Source organism: Leptonychotes weddellii, chromosome 1 (genome assembly GCF_054177405.1).
Source record: "Leptonychotes weddellii isolate Sample4059 chromosome 1, ASM5417740v2, whole genome shotgun sequence".
Classification (NCBI taxonomy): Eukaryota; Metazoa; Chordata; class Mammalia; order Carnivora; family Phocidae; genus Leptonychotes; species Leptonychotes weddellii.
Genome location: NC_138369.1, coordinates 157,016,684 through 157,026,292, shown reverse-complemented (window position 1 = coordinate 157,026,292; position 9,609 = coordinate 157,016,684). Strand labels below are relative to the sequence as shown.

The 9,609-nt window shown below is 36.4% G+C and overlaps 1 long non-coding RNA gene across 1 annotated transcript in view; it reads right to left on the bottom strand.

The window, feature by feature from the left end:
• The window catches only part of LOC145717282 (uncharacterized), an 18,849-nt gene extending 13,425 nt beyond the window's left edge, over positions 1–5,424 (bottom strand). The window contains exons 1-2 of the long non-coding RNA XR_014140394.1: positions 5,275–5,424; positions 1,847–2,004 (exon numbers count right to left, since the gene is read on the bottom strand). This is a non-coding gene — a long non-coding RNA (uncharacterized LOC145717282). The remainder of the gene's footprint in view (positions 1–1,846; positions 2,005–5,274) is intronic.
• Positions 5,425–9,609: the final 4,185 nt, after the last annotated feature.

Below are 9,609 nucleotides of genomic sequence, written 5' to 3'. Positions count from 1 at the left end.
AAGATTTTATTTATTTATTTGAGAGAGAAAGAATGAGAGAGAGCAAGCACATGAGAGGGGGGAGGGTCAGAGGGAGAAGCAGACTCCCTGCTGAGCAGGGAGCCCGATGCGGGACTCGATCCAGGGACTCCAGGATCATGACCTGAGCCGAAGGCAGTCGCTTAACCAACTGAGCCACCCAGGTGCCCGGTAGCCTAACTTTTCAAACTTGGTTTTCTGTAACTCGCATTCATTTAAGCTGTTTATTATAGGGTCTCATGAAACTTACCTGTCCTTTCTATCTGTATTGATATCAACTATATGTTTTGTAAAAAGCAATCACTTCAGGTTACTAGAAGTAATGGCAATTGAACAAGTCATTATAGGACTGCTATGCCAAAACTGTTTTCTCACATTCAATTTTGAAAAAAATCCTTTTCTGTTGACAGTCTACTGATAATGTTATTTGCTGAACTCTTAGTTTTAATTAGTAGGAATGAAGAGTTAATGACATTTTTAATCAAATGATTTGAACATAAAATTTAAGTAGCTATGTTTTCTTAATAAAAAACATTATATAATGAGTTGTCCAAAACAAAATTGGTTTGCAAGATCTTGTTAAGCCATAGCAAATTTGTCAGATGCTTTAAAGGTAAAAATAACCATAGTGACCATTTATTCTAGAAACAATTGTTTTCCATATCCACCATGAGAATGCACTATTCTAGGTTAAAAGGTGTGCAGGAAAGAAGGAATAAGTAAAGTAAATATTAAATAACTAGACTGGAAGCAAGAGAATAAATCAAACCATAATACTAGCATTAAATATAGGTAAATAATAATGTGGTTTCTGAATAAGGAGGGCTTTTTAGCATAAAAGCAGTGGAAGAAACAGCAAAGAGATAGATAAGAGATTCTGGTACCGTGATACTTTATTTAGAGCAGTTCAATAAATACCACTTTAAGGAAACAAAAGGAATGAGATTGATGACTCTTGGATTAAAATACCAGTGAATCTTGTATTTTGTGAAAAATAGCCACATTGTTATGTAATCAGTAGGAAATGTTTGAAATGTTTATGTAGCTAGCTAGCATCAGCTGGTCAGGAAAGTCTTCTCAGGATCCTATTCACAGAGAAATCTGATTTGTTTACTTAGATATTATTTTAAAAATTCCCCAACTGGGATAAATGTCACAGCAATATTTTAGTCATGGGAGGTGATTAGTTTAATAACTTAAATGTGTTTGGAGGCTATAATGTAGTTGCTGTATTCTGAATAAAATTATATTTTGAGAGAGAGAATTCTAGAAATATTTAGAATTATGTCCATTTCCCTTCTCACATCCTATATCCTTTTCCCTATGCGCTGGTTTCAATAAGTCTTATCTGAACTGTACTTAAGAGATGCCCCTTCTGTGTCTGCTAAATGAATGGAAGAAAAAACATGTAGGTGCTTGTGAATCTTTAGGATTTAATGCTCATCTTCTTCTCAGGCAAAGAGACTTGTTATTTCTCAAATTGCCTTATACCTGCCAAAGAGAGATTAGTCTTGTAGAAATTCTTACCTGGAAATCTTTTATCTTTTTCTTTATGGTGGAAAACCTTCCTTAAAAAATTAAATTTCAGTAATCCCCCATATCTGCAGGGGATACATTGCAAGACCCCCAGTGGATGCCTGAAAACACAAATCGTACCAAACCCTATATATGCTATATTTTTTCCCATACATACACACCTATGAAAAAGTTTAATTTATAAATTAGACACAGTAAAAGGCCAACAATAATAAAATAGAAAAATGATAACAATATACTGTAATAAAAATTATGTGAATGTGGTTTCTGTCTCTCAAAATATTGTACTCACCCTTGTTGTGCTGACGTGAGATGATCAAATGCCTACATGATGAGGTGAAGTGAGTGACACAGGCGTTGTGATGTAGCATTAGACCACTATTGATCTTCTGGCAATACGTCGGGAGGATCATCTGCTTCAGGACCGTGGTCAACCTTGGGTAACTGAAACTGTGGAAAGCAAAACTGCAGATAAGGAGGCACTGCGGTAATTACAGTGAAATTTTGTAACCAAAAGGTAAAAGCACTTTTATTGTGCATTACATGTTTCCACATAGATTCTTTTACATTTTAGTAGGGTAGTAGATATTGCTAATGTTTCCCAATCTCTTCTTTTCTTCTGCTTCTGGGTATCAAAAAGGCTATATTTTCCTACCCCTTAAAGTCAGTCATGGTCTTATACATAGTTCTGGCAAATGAAATGTGAGGGGAGATTATGTGTCACCAGCAGTAAGTACTGGTACCCAATTATCTAGCCCATTCTTCCCCTTCTGTGCAAAGCAGGTATCATATGATGTGGAGTGACTACATGGAAAAGAGTCCCCAATCAACCCATGTTGAATATGTACAGTGAGCAAGAAATTTTGTTTTAAGTCACTGAAATTTTGGTGTTCATTGCCACAGTATAACCCAGCTCATATGCTTCAGAATATCACTCGTCTGTCTCCATATACAATCTTTCTTCAATACCACATATGCATTCACTAACAGTGAAAAAAAAGCAGATTAGTGTTCACAATATGCTTTAACTCCTTGATTTAAAAGTAGAACAAGTCATCGATATGTGTTTAAAAGAGTCAAATCATCAAAGTATAGTTTCCCTTTCTCTTCCCCTTTAGAAGTCCACTATTGGTAGATACTTTGTAGAAATTCAGGAGCCCTGGAGATACAGCATCAGTCTCTGTGAGAAGGATTAAGTTCAGGTATAAAAAAGAAATAAAAAAATATATCCTTAAACATGATAATTTATTTTTCTTTTATATAAAAGAAGCTGAATTTGAAATGTAGGGCCTATATGGTAGATCCATAGAGTCTTCAGAAATCCAAGTTTTATCTTTCTGTTCTACCTTCCTCAGTTCATGGTTTTATCTTCAAGGTTACCTCTTGGGTCTAAGATAGCTACCAGAGCTCCAGCTATTACACTGATGTCTAGGCCTTCAGGAGGAGAAAAAGGAAGATGACAAAAGAGTGTCTTATCCAGCTTTCTTTAAGCAGCCTTCATGATTCCTCCTGGAAATTTTTTACACATCCTTTTACATCTCATTGGCCAGAACTTGGTCACATAAACTCACTGACCTGCAAATATAGCTTGGAAATATAGTCTTTAGCCAGAATTAAAAGGGGGTTGGATATTAAATGGCAGCTACAATCTGGACCACATTCCTTGACAAAGAATCTATCCCATGTTGGCTATAATAACTTTCTATATAAAAATTCTTTTAACCCCTTAAAATCTAACTACTAGCCCTACGTATCCTTCATATACACAATGACACCACTCTCTTAAGTATTATACCTTTTTCTCTTTTCTTGATAAATTAAATGATCCTTTTTTTATTTCAAATCCTGTTGGCACCTATTACAACTTGTAACTCTTACAAATTGAAATAATACTGCTCTCTCCTGCTTTTCCTTTTCCCTCTTTGATTATTTCTTTCCTTATGTTTTAATTTACTATCTCACGTGGCATCTTCCATAGCTCAATACTTGGTCTTTAATATAATTCTACATATATACACAATCGAGCTTTTCCTTATCACTGACAAAGTAAGCTTATCTTTCTTATTTGAAGAAGACTCACCAATAGAAGACATCTACTTCCAGGTGTTCAGAGGAATCATTAAAATTAAGAAAAAAAACAATATGACATATGGGAACATAATTCTGTTTGTTGTACTGACAGCCTAAAACAAAATAGAAAATGACAAAGCACCTACTGTCAAGTGTATTGATTGGATTTAACTTACATTCTTCCATGTGAGAAAATTATAATTTATCTTAAGAATTATGTTTTTGTTGGAGATTTGCCTCAAAGCAAGGTATTAAGTATTACTGGTTTAACTTACATGCAAGGCAAGTTCCATAAGGTCATGAACATTTTAACTTGACAAATATTATTTACTCTTTGCTTTTTCAAAAAACAGATACTTTCATTTCACATTTTAAGGCATGAGCTTATATGAGTCCATTTCACAGCAATACAATCATATTCACATATTCATATTTCTTTGGCATTGCTGAAATGAGAGTACCTAAGTGGATAAACTTGGTTATTGATAGATCTTCAACATGAGGTTGACCCTTGGAATTTATGTCCATGAGTCCCTTAAAAGGTACCCTTAAAAGGTACTCTCTGCAGGTGACTCAGTGGTGACTCTCAAGTTTAACAGGGACTTCAGATAAACCAGATACTTTACCTTAGACAGTAGATCAAGTTAGGATATGTATATAGACAAAACTCTTCTTGGAACAGTAGCTTTCCTGTCTCCCACTTGTCAGCACAACCTCAGCCATGTATCTTTATTATATGCTCCCACAGTACCCCATTTTGGTCTGTCAGAACACTCATAATATTCTAATTATTAGTTTATTTACATGTCCCCTATTCTGTGGACCTCTTATGATGAAACACTGATCATTAATCTTTGTATTCTAGACTATTTGGAAACCCCAAATGGTATATTATATTTGGAAATCTCCAATATTATATTTTGTAAAACTACTTGTTCTTTGAATAAAGAAAGAAAAAAATGAATATGAACCTTTATGGTGCAAATTTATTCTGATTTTCCTTTGTATTTGTTCTATTTATACACATACCAATCAGGATTTGCAAATACCTCAACTGAATTACTGCATTATTCATTTATTATGCAACAGACATTTATAGATGTCTACCTATGCAGAGCATAGTGCCAGATACTGGAGATACAAAAGTAAATAAGACAGGGAACAGTGCAGAATAAGCCCTCAATGACTTGAATACACAGTAATGTCAATTAATTTTATAGACGGTATTTCTACAGTGCATTAATTTTAAAGCATTTTTTCAAATTTTGCATCAGAGGTAATCATGAAATGTGTAAATAACCTCCTCTAGTGCCTTGATAAATAATTTTGTATAATCATTTTCTGTGTCTTAAATTGTGTATACAAATGTCTGTAGTTTAGATAATCTTCATTTACTTCTAATTGAAAAACACATAAATGCTTTCTTCAGCTATATAGTGAAATTTGTGAATCAAACGTGCTTTATTTGGATGGCTTTAACAGTTCTAAGTCATAATTTTAGAAGATTTGGGATCACTTATTTATATACTTTTTTTAAAATTTCATGATTAAATATGATTTCCTGTATCCCTAAAAATGAAAATCCTGATTGAATATGAATATTTCCGCTTGGACAGATACAACTCACTTATATAGAGTCAATTCTTGTACCAGAAACAAATCTTGCTGTTTGCAACGGTGCATACGTAATCTTGCTCTAGAAACACTGCTGAAATGAACCGCCTTCCATGGGTTTTGTTCTCCTCACTTTATGCTTTGGTTTCAGTCCTTTCATTCTTCGTTTGCCACATTTATCTTTTATCAGCTTACTTTTCCTCCTGTGAGATAAAAGCACAGAAACTAGGCAAGACCACTGTTCATCAGGAGAAGAAACAGAAAACACTTATCTGTAAAGAGGGAGAAGGAAATACACATTTTGTGTGTGAAGGTGCAACTTATCAGTTCCAGGTGCCAAGAAAGCCATCAGTGAGAAAGAACCATCGCAGTCTAACTGCTCCCCGGAGCAGCTCTCTTGGTGAAAATGTAGCGAAAGCACATTCATTTTTATCGCAAGAATGCAATGTGTGAGTTCAGAAAAATGAGATGTCTTACTTTTTATATTGCTTTGTCAACCAGAGGTAAACAGGGATATGAGGCTTGATGGATTTAGATTTGAAGAGTGAGAACCTTAGGCTAACAGGAATCAGTAACGTCTGGGAGCAAGGTTCAATAGTTTAGGTGTTTGCCATTCAGACCATGCTGGTCACTGCAGTGAGTGCAACAATAAGGAACAGCCATGTAAAAGTGTAAAGTGCCATGGCACTTTACAGCCATGTAAAGTGCATGGCACCTGACACTTTACTGGTAGAGTGCAGTCCGCAGCAAAACAGTGACAGAGTTCTGCACCAGGGTAGAACTTGTCCTGACTTTGACATGTCAGTGAAAATGTGGTGTCTTGAAAGACAAGGGAGAATATCCCTGGCTGCCATTTTGGTTGGTCTTTCTCAGCTCTTAAGGTCCTCCAGCTGCTAAGTGTTATTCTATCCTCAAACCCAGATATCTTACTCACCCAATGCACTTCCTACAATATTCTATTGGCTAAGGTTCTTGAGTTTCAATTAACAGAATCTAATTATAGCTATTTGATCAAAAGGGATATTTGGATACTGGAAATTTCAAATGAGCCCTACTCTTCAGATAACATTAATAGGATTACATCTAAGCAGAAGAAGTTAGAGACTCTTCTTCCAAAGGGATTAAAAGTCTAATTGGTATACCAAGAGTAAGTCTAGGCCTTTAAAATAAAAGTAGTGGAAAAACAAATAAATAAATAATAATAAAAAAAAAAGTAGTGAGAAGTTATTTTCCAAAAATGAAACCAAATCTCATAGAAAAGTAAGGATTTAAAGTCAGAAAATTTATTATATTTTCCTACTTTAATTAAATATTCAACAGATATTTACCATATGTTCATTATAAGCCAAGGACATTGCACCTACTAACTGTAAGACCTTAGGTAATTCTTTTAACTATCTTGAATCTCAGTTTCTTCTTTTGTTTAAGACAGGGATTTTTAAAATCCCCTACTGGGGATCCAAATGAAATAACATATAAAATAACATTATAAACTCTAAAGCACTGTACTAATATCAATTATTGAAAGTCCTTTTACTTTACAATCTTACCTTAAATTGACTTTGTACTTCTGTATCCATCTGGTAGATTGAGTTAATTTTATGTGCTGAGTGACTATTTCTGGTGTCTACAGAAATCAGTGCATGTGTTTAATGACACCAGAAGAACTACCAAAAATTAAAACATCAAAATTAGCAGGAATTACCACAATTGCCTTCTCAACTCTAAATATTCCAGACTTGAGTTAATCTACAGTTAGTGCTCACTATACAAGAGCTCCTTTAAGTAAAAAATAGAAGGTAGATTCAAGAGATGGAGAGTCTCTTGGAAAGAAAAAAAAAAAATTCTAATAACAGCTAAATGCAATGCCTGAACTCACTGGATAGTGGACTACTAAAAAAAAAAAAAGGAGTAAAAATAGCCTTTATTTGACAATTGGAGAGATTTGACTATATTGGGTATATTAGATAAGACTATAAACATATTAATTTTCTCCAGTTGTGATAATAGCATTGTAGTTAGATCATAAAATGACAAGACACAGAACGGGAGACAATCCACAAAACATAAAAATGGCAAACTATCTGTATCCAGAATATACAAACAGCAAAGTAACAGTAACAAAAAATGAATGAGAGGTTGAGATAATGTGAGAAGTATAACAATAAAAGCTAACACATACTGAGAGCTTAACATCTGCCAAGCAATGCTGTGACAAGTTGTAGCAAAAACTGTTGGTGCTTCACCTGGGTCCCCTCAGATCTCTAATGCTTTTTCTGTGGAATATCACCCTCTATCCCTCACCCCCAGCAGCCCTTAAGCTGGAGGACAGCCCTTGAGCTCCTGTGCAGAGAACCCTGTGCAGAGAACCAGAAGTGCCTGGGAGTTTATGTCCCCTTCCCCCAAAGTGAAAACCAGTGACTGACTGGTACAGGGACCTGTGCCTTGAGTAGGACAACTCTGAGGTGATATTTATACCCCAGCTTGTGAAATCAGGCCAAGGCAACCCTCGGTGGGACTTTGCATTGTGGCTTCTTTCCCCAAGTCTCTTGTTGGTTTCTCCCAGGATATAACTTCCTCAGCAATCCCTTGCACACAAATCTTCATCTCAGGGTCTGTTTCTGAGAAATCCAATATAAGACAAAGCAGTTTACAGTGTGTTATTTTTTTTTCATCTTCACAACAACCCTAAAAGGAAAGCTAAGCAACTTACCTTAAGAAGTACAAAGTTGGAGTGGCACCTGGGTGGCTCAGTCAGTTGAGTGTCAGACTCTTGATTTGGGCTCAAGTCATGATCTCAGGGTCATGGAATCGAGCCCAACATCAGTGAGCTCCTCACTTAGTGGGAAGTCCTCTGGAGATTCTCCCTCTCCCTCTGCCCCTCCCCCCTCAAATAAATAAATAAATCTTAAAAAAATAAAATACAGGGGCGCCTGGGTAGCTCAGTCAGTTAAGCAGCTGACTCTTGATTTCGGCTCAGGTCATGATCTCAGCGTCCTGGTTTTGAGCCCCATTTGGGCTCTGCCCCTCCCCCTGTTCTCTCCCTCTCTCTCTCAAATAAATAAATCTTAAAAAAAAAGAAGTATAAAGTTAGATTAAAAATTCAGGATATCAGGGAGTCGGTTAAGCATCTGCCTTCAGCTCAGGTCATGATCCCGGGGTTCTGGGATCAAGCCCCACATCAGACTCCCTACTCATCAGGGAGCCTGCTTCTCCCTCTTCCTCTGCTGCTCACCCTGCTTGTGCCCTCTCTCTCTCTCTCTGTGTCAAATAAATTAAAAAAAAAATCTCACCTGGGTGGCCCAGTCAGTTAAGCATCTGACTTCAGCTCATGTCATGATCCCAGGGTCCTGGGATCCAGCCCCAAGTCAGGCTCCCTGCTAAGCAAGCTTCTCGCTCTCTTCCCTGCTTGTGCTCTCTGCCACTATCTCTGTCTCTCTCTCAAATAAATAAATTATCTTTAAAAAAAAATCAGGATATCTGACTTTAAAGCTCATGCTCTAAACATTACTTCACAAAAGTGGGACCTTATTGGTAGAGAACAACAACATGAGGAGTACCTGACAAGGAGCCAAAAACTCTAAGAGAAAAAGAGCGGAATTAGGGTAGCACCTGACCTCCTCCATCTTCACGTCACTGCCTATAACCAACAGGCTCCATCACTAGGTAGTTTGGCATCACACTAACCGTTCCTTAAGAGTTGACTTCACTTTCCTCTCCTGTCCCAGAAAAAGGAAGGTCAGGTAACTTGTCACCATTATCTCCCAGTTTTCACCTAAATAATTCCACCAGGGTGAGGCTCCTGCAGTAGGACTGTCCTCACTAAGGATTTCCCACTTAATCAAACTGCTTTGTTCAGCCAAAAGACTTAAGAATTGGAAATTTACAACTTGAAAATTTTAATTGGGGGATGCTTGGGTGACTCAGTCGGTTAAGCATCTGGCTTCAGCTCAGGTCATGATCCCAGGGTCCTGGGATCGAGTCCTGCATCGGGCTCCCTGCTACTCCCTCTGCCTGCCACTCCCCCTGCTTGTGCTCGTGCACTCTCTCTCTCTGACAAATAAATAAATAAAATCTTTTAAAAAAGAAAAGAAAAAAGAAAATTCTTAATTGGTTTAAAATATTCTATGAAATGTACTCCAATTAAAATTTAGAACAATCAAATAATCTAGAAGCAAACCATTGGTGTTTCATTAATTTTCTGTTTTGTTGAAAAAAATAATAAAATCATAAAATTGTGAGAGACTTCATTAAATATTTCCGTGTTAGAAATTGATTTAATGGCTGCACATGAAATAATTTGGGGAAAGAAACTGCTAACTTTAAGAAGTTTAGGCTTAACAGCGATCCCAACATTTTTAGAGTTTTTCA